We start from the raw sequence: 9436 nt of genomic DNA, 5'->3' as shown, positions 1-9436 counted from the left end.
ATACATACACGAAGTTGAATAGCATCTGTCCCCAGTATCACTGTAGAGTGATAGACCTGCCTAAACTGTCAGTTATCAATGCAATTCTTTACCTATTAGTGACTATTAGTGATTTCACTGAATTTTAACTATAACTATGGAGGGATAGTGGTTGGTACAGAAGTACAAACCTGCTTAGAAGTTAAACTCAAAGTGTTCGATGCCATAAAGGATATGATGAGCTATGAGGCTGCTCTACTGGATTACTGGTAGTGAAGGTCAGGCCTGGACTGGCAATTTGTCTGTTCGGGCAAATGCCACATGTGTTGTGCTGTTTAATGTTAAGTGAGCTGCTGCAATTGCCGTGAAAGGGAACCAAAGCAAAGCCGCAGCCGAAGCTGCAGAGGAAAAAGCTGATGCCACCAATGTTTTTTTTAACTTTTAGGGTGCTCTAGTCACAAATGTTTTTTTTTAAATTGTAGGGGGACCCTGGCTGCCCAATATGCGTGTGGCAATATTTACATGTGAGCTGCTTTGATTTTTTGACAGGTCTGATTTTTACTCCCAGTCTGGCCCTGGTGACAGGGCCGGATTTACATAGTGGGCTCCCCTAGGCCCACTGACATTCATCGCCCCTGTCCCCTTCCCTTTATTCATGTAAATTTTCATTATCTGGACTGGAGCAATGGAGATTGGTGCACGGGAAATTAAAAAAATGATTGTATCTCCAGTGCATCCCCAGTGTTTTTGAATAAATGTGGGATTGGTTGGGCAGCATGCCGCCCCCCTAAAATCCTGCCGCCCTAGGCCTGGGCCTAGGTGGCCTTTCCACAAATCCGGGCCTGCCTGGTGAGGGGCCTGCCAAGGTGGTGCCACAGATGCGTGTGCCCATAAATAGTTACATAGTTACATAGTTAGATCGGGTTGAAAAAAGACCAAAGTCCATCAAGTTCAACCCCTCCATATTAAACCCAGCATCCATACACACACCCCTCCATACCTTCACATAAATTCTATATACTCATATCTATACTATCTATAGAGTTTAGTATCACAATACAGTGTCGGACTGGGACACCAGGGGCCCACCCAAAAACCTTAGACCAGGGGCCACTCTCAGTACTATTATTCTTCCTCTTCTCACCCAACCTCTATTCTGCTAGTCTATTTTCTTTACATACTATAATCTATTATTCAATTTATTTTGCTTCTTTGTTCTCATAGAAATAGGGAATGACCATGAAATAGGCCAAATGTTTAATAGCACAAGGGCCACTGACACCTGAGCCCATCTGGAGTTTTCCTGGTATCCCGGTGGGCCAGTCCGACACTGTCACAATAGCCTTTGATATTATGTCTGTCCAAGAAATCATCCAAGTCATTCTTAAAGGCATTAACTGAATCAGCCATCACATCATCACCCGGCAGTGCATTCCACAATCTCACTGTCCTGACTGTGAAGAACCCCCTACGTTGCTTCAAATGAAAGTTCTTTTCTTCTAGTCTAAAGGGGCAGCCTCTGGTACGGTGATCCTCTTTATGGGTAAAAAGGTCCCCTTCAATTTGTCTATAATGTCCTCTAATGTACTTGTAAAGTGTAATCATGTCCCCTCGCAAGCGCCTTTTTTCCAGAGAAGACAACCCCAACCTTGACAGTCTACCCTCATAATTTAAGTCTTTCATCCCTCTAACCAGGTTAGTTGCACTTAGTCTCTGCACTCTCTCCAGCTCATTTATATCCCTCTTAAGGACTGGAGTCCAAAACTGCACTGCATACTCCAGATGAGGCCTTACCAGGGACCTATAAAGAGGCATAATTTTATAATAGTTTTCATCCCTTGAGTTAATGCCCTTTTTTATGCAAGACAGAACTTTATTTTATTTGGTTTAGTGTCCAATCAGCATCTGGCGCTATTGTGGGTACTAGTCTGCAGTCTGTTATGCAACCACATGGTGGCCTCCTCAAGCCTGGCAACCTGACTGGTTGTCTTCCACTATGCACAGTTTAGCTGATTCAACTGGTGAGTCAGGGTGCAGAGTTGCTTCAGTATTGAGGCCTGAACAGCTTCAATAGTAGATATGTGGCTTTCCATCTTACTAATGCCCTCTTCTTCTATCCCTCCTGGATCGGCACTATTTTTGATCTTGCCCGGCATTTCTTCTTTAGAAAAAGCGTCGCAATGTCAGTTTTAACGTGAGATTTTTGCTCGCCCCTTTGTTTTTAGCTGTTTTTCTTTATATCGCGGCATAAATTCAGCTTATGCCCTGACAGCACAGAACTCCTGGATAATAAGGCCCTTTCCTAGCAAGGCAAGTCACCCCCACCCCAGTTTGGGAATCAAACTGTTCAGTATTTAGGGTGTTATACCTTGGTACCTAATGATACGAGGAGATAAGACTTTGGAGTAGAAAGACATACCCAATTTGGATATAGGGGAATATGTATTTTCCAAAAACATATGGCTTTCTGGGGTGAACATACTTTTTTTTGTAAAATGCTGTAAATTGGTGTTTTTTTTTGTGGTATCTGGAATTACAGAACTGATAGCATGTATTGGGTGTCATTTTGGGGCCCCTATTTGCCGCATACTTTGGTAAAACTATACATATTGGGCTTCAAACTGTTCAGTGGACCACAAACATTCATATTTAGGGTCTTTTATCTTGGCACCTAATGAAATGTGAAAGGTAAGTTGCTGCAAAGTGAAAGCTTTGCGACTGGGTATGTTGGAGTAAAAAGACCTGCATACCCAATTTGGATTCAGGGGAATGTGTACTTTCCAAATATATAAGACTTTCTGGGGTACTAGTTTCGCTTTACCCCTTTTTGCAATATCTGAAATGACAAATCATATTGGAGTGTCTTCATCGTGGGGCCCCCTAATGCCACACACGTTGATCATCAAACTGTTCAGTGGTCCCAAGACGTTCATATTTAGGGTGTGATACCTTGGTACCTAATGATACAAGGGAGATAAGATGCTGCTAAATGGAAGTTTTGAGGTGATTTTTGGAAATGTCTCCAAAATCACCATATTTAGGAAAGCCAGAGCCAGCCCAAGTTATTTTGGCAAGTGTTTTTTTAAATGGTGACAACAATTTTACAATTTGTCCTTTTCCATTTCTAATAAAGAAAACGTACAACACATTAATTGATGGAATCACTTATTTATAAATAAATGAACTTACAAAAAATAACCCACATGTCCACGGGCCACCAGTTTTTTAACTCTTAGGGAAAAGCAAGAAAACACTGGCACAACTAGGGTTACTTCTAGCAGGGAAACCCCTTGCTCATTTATTGCGGATGCAACGTTTCGGGACGTAACCCCTTTGTCAAGCATGATGCTTGACAAAGGGGTTACGTCCCGAAACGTTGCATCCGCAATAAATGAGCAAGGGGTTTCCCTGCTAGAAGTAACCCAAGTTGTGCCCGTGTTTTCTTGCTTTTCACGTGGACTTTGAGGTTGCCAACGCCTCCTTCACTGACCACCTGGGACTCGTACAGATTGGGAAGGCCAGGGTGTGCGTGGGTAATTTCTTTTCTAATCCCTTTAACTCTTAGGGCTCCTGGCCACCAGTGTTTTTTAACACTTAAGATTTAAAGCAGAAGAAGGTATTTTCATGAGAATTGTCACCTGACAGTAGTATCTATCTCGTGGCCAGCACATTTCCTCTTTTGCCATTGCCTTTATTAGGACTGGTTACTGTTCGACCAAGGGATTTAACCAACTGCCTCTTATTTACACATCAGAAACGCAGAAAAGGTCTACTAATAAATGGTATTTAGGTTCAGTTAGGTACCTGCTTGAAACGTGGTGGCAGGCTTAATAATCCTTTAACCAAAAGTTACTGTTCCAGGTTCATGTCCATGTGAACTTTGGTAGTGAGTGGGGGGTGGTCATGGGTCCAGGGGCAGGGTTGGCCCAACTTGCTCCTACTTTCCTTAGTACCCCTCACAATGCTTGCTGGCCTAGCAAACAATAGACTGTGTCTTTGTAGGGTTAAGAAGAAATGTAATACTCCTCCATCACTTTAGCAGGAACCCCCACCCCAAAAGGATGTCTCATAACCTGGAGAGAGTTGTACCCATACTCTGCCTGCCTGGGATTGGCTGTGCTATCCACAGAGGACGAGGAGGCATATGGATTTAAGGGTATGTCGTAATAGGACTTAATTAACTTTTTCACATAGGAGTGATGAATGACATCCCTGCAGTGAGCACCAACCATTTGTTTTTTTGGTGTACTTATCATTAATGAAGTCTTTAAAGGTCTTTCAGTAAAATGGATGTGGTTAAAAAACAGGGAGTGGTCAACACTGACTTCCATTTTCAGTCCTTCACCAATAGCAGGCCAGGGGTTAGAAACTGGGGAAACAGAAAATGGGGAAAAAGTACAGGGCAGGAACAGAATCACAAAATTCGAGTAGAAAAGTAAGGCAGGACACAGGAATTCAGAAACTCAGGATCATAAGCTTGAGTAAAGGTGGCCATACACAGGCTGACATAAGCTGCCAACAAGTTAAGTCAGCAGCTTATTTGGGCAGTGTATGGGACCCTTTGTCTGGCTTCCTTGGTCGATATCTGGCCAAAAGTCTGGCAGATGTAGATCGAGCAGGTTTAAATATCCCATCTGTTTGATGATGCGGCCCTCAATCCAACCACTTGTATTTTCCTTGTTGTGATCCGATTGATGGGCCCTAGGGCCCATGATCGGATCAGCCCACTATTGTCCACCTCACGGTGGGCATATGTATGGCCAGTTTAAAAGGATTTATGCTCCAGCGCAGATTGTTGGAAGTGGCAGGCCTAAATAAGCCTCTCATTAGACCATCACCTGCAGCAAATTTGAGGTTGTGGGCGAGGGAATACCAACAGGAAAGAAGACATAGAGGTAGATAACCTGCCAGTTTACAACGGATAAAGATAGTGCTCTGGAGTAGTGATCCCCAACTAGTGTTTTGTGAGCAAGATATTGCTCACCAGCCCCTTGGACGTTGCTCCCAGTGGCCTCAAAGCAGGTGCTTCTTTTTTCATTTCTGGCATGAAGGCAAGTTTTAGCTGCATAAAAAAATGTGTCCTGCCAAACAGAATGTCCTGTAGGCTGCCAGACCATGCAGGGGCTACCAGGGTCAGAACCCACAACCCCCTACTGTGACACGCCGAGTGCGCATGGTACCCCACCGTGAAGGCGCCCCTCAGCGCTCCTGCGTGACGGCGCCACTCACCGCACGTGTAAACGGTGCCATGGCATGCGCAGATGTCACTGCGCTGCACCTAAAATATATTAGAATGTGAACCGGAGAGGGGTCTGGCCCGGCAGGGGCCCACCGGGTTTTTTCCGGCCAGTCCGACCCTGGGGGCTACCGATAGTCAATCACAGTCCATAATTGGCACCCTGAGGAACTTTTTGCATGCTTTCCAACTTTTTTTACATTTAAATGTGGCTCACAGGTAAAAAAAAAAAAGGGTTGGGGATACCTGCTCTCAAAGGTTGATATAGATGCAATCTAGAGGATGTATACTGTACATATAGTGCTTTAGTTGGTAGCAGTGGAGTAACTAGCTGCAGCTGTTACTGTTCGCAATGTAGAATCATTCGCTGGTGAATATTAAATCATTCCCCCAATAGGGGGTAGATATAGATGGTGTCATTGTCTGGTTAGACATTTTCATCTGAGCTAATATGGCAGCCCCAAAACCCGAATACAGAGAGAGTTGTTTTTTTCTGTGCACAGCAAGCAACAGGAATAGGAAAGTATATAGATATATGTGAAACTGTTGTTGTACATAGGGCATGCCTTCTTTCTACCCTTTAAATAAATAACCCAGCCCAGACTTTAAACATATTTTGCATGATTAACTATGATTTACAGCTCAGGCCTTTCCCTTTGTTCCCTAATAAATAATAAAGGGCTCAATTGCAAGTTCTACAGCTGCCTTGGTTGATACAGGGACCTGAGGTTACAAGTCATTGCAAAGAGATCTGCTCGGAGGCAAGGGCTGATCAAACGCTACACTCACAGACTAGATTGCTATGTGTGCTCACAGGTAGGACAAATACACACACACATTTGGTGCCCTCAGGGCATGTGCTTAACTGACGGCCTCTTTACACTGGAGGAATAATAAATACATAGAGAAATATCTATCCAGGCACAGAGCATGAGCACCTGAAGCAAAACCCAGTGGAAGTGTCACCTGCTGTATCTATGAGCATTAATCCATTGTGTTCCTATGTAATCCCAGCCATTGTTAAACTACAGCACTAGCCAACCTAAACCTCTTTTGTGTATGTACAGCTTTGAGCTCATAGCCATCAGCTATCAGGGAGTTGCACCTATGGATGCCACCTGGCCAATATTTTACCGGCCTGGGTAAAAATCATGGATGATCCACTGTTATTAATACATGTCTCCAGAGATGCCATCTTGCTTTGTCACCATCCTGCCGTAGGGTTGCCACCTATCTGCCTGCCAGTTGTGCTATATAGTGTTATATTTATAACTGTATAAGGGCTATCTATCTGCTGACTGGCAATTCATTTTAATGTTTTTGTTTCATTATGTCAATATCTTAACTTATGTTAATCTCATCTGGCTTCTCCTATTGATGTTCTAGTTTGCATTCAAAATGCTGCTTGGTTACCCTTAGCAATGATCTGAGCAACTCAATAGGTGAAGGTTACTTTATATTCAGAGAACAAATGTTCTGGGCACATATATCTCTTAACATTTGAAATATGTAAAGACGGACAAAAAACTAGCTGCACAAAGCGCAGAAACATTTTTCACCACACCCATTTTACACCCTCTACTTATCATGTCCATTTTATAAAATTTGTCAAGTTATGAAAGTCTGAACACATTTCTGGAAGTTTTATCTCAATGTTTGATGTGATTTGGCTGAAATTGCCCTTTAAGCAGCGAGTCACAGTTCCCAAAAGAGACCTGCTTATATTAAATTGTTGCAATTGTATCTTTGCTTAACTTAAATTGTTACAAATGTATGGGAGTGCAGCTGCACAGTGTTCTGGGCTCTCTGCCAAAAAGCCTCTTATTTTAATAAAGTATCTTTGTATCTTTTTCTGGCATCAGTGCAGGAGATCAAAGAGAAACTCTGGACATTTCAGTAAGAAACCCGGGACTGTGGACTGAGCTGTCAAAATCGGGACTGTCCCGCAGAAAACGTCAGTTTGCGTCCCCATAAAAGGGCTGATATAAACTGCCAACAGATTAAGTCTGCAGCTTATTGGGCAGTGTATGGGGCCCTTTTTATGGGTTTCCCTGATTGATATCTGGCAGAAAGTCGGGCAGGTGTCGATGGGGCAGGTTTAGAAATCTGATAGGATCGAGGACTGCTTTGGTTTGTTGATGCGGTCATTGATCTGACTGCCTGTATTCTCCTCATCAGCCTGATATCACCCACCTCAAGGTGGGCCAATCGGGATATCTGAATGTATGGCCAACTATAGGGGAGCTTTAGTTTTCATTCAGCATTTGTTCCTCCTTTAATAAACGCAGCTTGTTCTGAAATGTACGCAAGAGTCAGCTCATCGTGTTCTATGATGTTTATTTTGTCTCCTTCTTTCTCTTTCTTCCTGTACAATATCTTCCGGAATTTCTTCAGCCCTTGCAGCTCGCAGAAAGTCTCCAGACCCACAAGCATTACAATTAGGCCCAAGATCAGGTAACCTGGCAAAGGGGAAACGTATAGTCAGCATTGTACAGGCAGAACCCAAATTAGCTCTGCTATGTGCCGTGCAGAATAAGCTATACCCTAATACTCTATAGGGAACAATATGACTCCTCCCTCCTATGTGTGTACTGCTAATTTGGACTCATCCCCTTTGGTATCAGAGATCACAGCAGAAGAAGTAAGACAGGCAATTGATAAACAACAGAAAAAGAAGGCCCCTGGAGCAGATCGGTTCACAGCGGAATTTTATGTCACTTTAACGGAAGATCTGGTTCCAGTGTTGTCCCAAGTCTTTAATGCATGTCTGTCAGAAAAACATCAGTCTCCATCTATGCAGTCTTCTTCTCTGATATCAAAGGGGAAGTATTTGAGGCACATTGGGAATTGGAGGCCGATTGCCCTTCTCAATTGTGAAGATTCTGGCAAAAATACTTTCACAGAGGTTGGGTGCGGTGACAGGTCCTCTCTTATCTGCATCTCAATTCTGCTCAATCGAAGGTAGAAGTATTTTGGGGGCTATTCTTTCACTAAGAGAAGCACTGGAGAGATATAAAGCTTGGAAGTGGGGTAGATACTTTCTGTCTTTAGACCAAGCTAAAGCCAAAGTCAAAACCAAAGTCAATCATGAATATCTATGGGCAGTTTTGCACAGATACGGTATTCCGGAATTCATAAACTGGATTAAAGTTCTGTATAAAGAGGCAAAAAGCTTTTCCATTGATTAATGGTTGGAAAGGCAAGGACTTTTCGGTGAAGGCTGGTGTGAGACAGGGGTGAGCTTTGAGCCCGCTCCTGTATGTTTTCTCTTTGGATCCTTTCTTGGGGAGACTTCAGGAGTGTGGGCTTGGGGGTGTTCCGTTTCCATTGGGCTGATCCTTTAAGTCCCTCGCCTACACGGATGATATAACTCTAGTAATATCAAAACCTGAGGAGGAGGGGAAGGTTTTGGAGTGTATCAGAAGCTTATCTGAGGCCTCAGGGTCTCAGATCAATCATGAAAAATCAGAAGCTTTTTGGAGTTTAGACGGGGAACCAAATTTCAGACTTTCAGAAATTTCTAGCAGAAGAAAAAGGGAGGGTTGGACATGCCGTGCCCTGTGGTTTTCTTCTGCACCAAAGTTTAACTTTGTAGGGGTGGTGCAGGGGAAAGAGTCTCTGTGGGAAGTCAGTGTAAGAGATTGGGCCTCACCTTTTATCAAAGATTGGCTACTCGGTGGTAGAGTGAAAGAGGTAAGGATAAGAGGAGGCCTTGTTCCCACTTATCTGCTGCAAGCTGTTAAAACAGTAAAAAAAATGGAACATCAGTTCAGATAAATTTAGATCATTGCATAGAAAATTGCTCTATTGAAAAGTTATAGACTTACATTTTGCATCTCCAATAGGAGTAAAAGATTTGCCCGGAAGAGACTTTGGCAGAAAGCATTAAGTTCCTTACAGATAAAAGAATGCCAAGGAAATTTTGGGAAACTGAATGGCTGTTGTTACAGGGCAAGATGTATGTGAGAGGCAATTTAAAATACCTCAATGTGGTAGACAGAGAGTGTCCACGGGGATGTAAAGTGGATGAATCTCAAGAGCATTTTCTCATAGATTGTCCAGTTTCGAGCTCATTACGGAGTGGTCAAAGGTAATAGAACTGGTGGAAGGAACAAAAACACTTTGTACATCATTATTGTAGCATTACGATATCACCTGTGGCACATGAGGTTCAGAATGACTACAAGTTATATTGAAATGTCAGTAGAAGCGGTAACAGAG

This window comes from Xenopus laevis, chromosome 9_10S (genome assembly GCF_017654675.1).
Source record: "Xenopus laevis strain J_2021 chromosome 9_10S, Xenopus_laevis_v10.1, whole genome shotgun sequence".
Classification (NCBI taxonomy): Eukaryota; Metazoa; Chordata; class Amphibia; order Anura; family Pipidae; genus Xenopus; species Xenopus laevis.
This window is presented reverse-complemented; position numbering follows the sequence as displayed.